Source organism: Apis dorsata, unplaced genomic scaffold (assembly GCF_000469605.1).
Source record: "Apis dorsata unplaced genomic scaffold, Apis dorsata 1.3 scaffold_188, whole genome shotgun sequence".
Taxonomy (NCBI): domain Eukaryota; kingdom Metazoa; phylum Arthropoda; class Insecta; order Hymenoptera; family Apidae; genus Apis; species Apis dorsata.
In genome coordinates, this window is record NW_006263473.1 from 258353 (window position 1) to 259540 (window position 1188).

The window sequence follows — 1188 nt, forward strand, 5'->3', positions numbered from 1 at the left end:
GAATATATGTAAGAGGGAAAGGGGGGGACGTTATTAATCGTGGTAGTGGGATCGGTGAAAAGGAGAAAGAAGTACATCGGTACACCTCTCCTCCCTATCCTCTACCTGGACGACGTTTGCGGGAGTGGATCGGGGATCCAGGTAGCCGGTGGATCCTTTGACCTTTCCACCGGCTGTCCTGCGGGATACGTCTCGTTCCTGTCCACCTTCTGTCTTTTCTCACCGAAAGAATTCCGCCAGCGGCGCGGCCGATTCCATCGGGGGGCGGGGTTCCCTTCTTGGCTTCAGTTCAGCTCCCGCTATTCATTTTGCTGCCTCCGAGAGAATGGAAGAATTAATAAGTGACATCTAGCGATAGGGAGGAGGAGGAGGAGGAGGAGGAAAAGAGGGGAGGGAAGCGCGTGGAATGGAAAAGGTGAAGAGGAAGGATGAAGAGGGAGAGGGAGAGAAGAAGATTGCTCCTTCCCTTTTCTCTTCTTTTCTTTTCTTTTCGTCGTCGCGCTGCTCCAACGCGAGGTCTTCCTACTCTTCGATCCGCCGCGCGCCCCTTTGTTGTGCCGGTGCTGCCTTTTGTCAGCCCGGCGAGGAACGAAACACCTTGTCTTTGGTTAAGCGTAACACAATGGGCCTCGCAGATCGAACCGTGTCTAGTAAGTCGGAACAAGGGGATTCCGACAGTCGCTGTGCGGTTGGACGGCTGATTGGATCCTTCTTTGGGGGGGTTGAGGAAGGATCTTTACATCGGACGAATTTTATCCTCTCATGTCGATTAATTCTAACGAATAATTGCTCCACGGCGCGACAAGTGTCTCGTCGATTTCCTCTGCTCCGACTGAGAATCGAGCGAAGTAGGAAAAAGTAGTAAAAGTAAGTATCTCAACGCTCGCCACCAATCGACGGATTCCTCGTTGCGACAAGGAGTCGCCGGCCGAGAAACGGCCGTCTCATTGAAGGAGGGCACGAGCAGGAACGATCTCCAGGGTGTACCGTTCGGGACGAAGGGAGATGCAAAAAGGACGATACCACTTCCCACGAGGCGGGATCAATGGGGGAAGCGAGCCGCTGCATGACGAATGGGGGCGCAGCCAATTTAGATGCATAGAGGTCGCGGCGTAGGGTCGTCCGACGACCTGTCGTGTCTCATTCCCGCGGGGACTCTCTCTCCACGGATCCTCTCTCCTTCGCTCC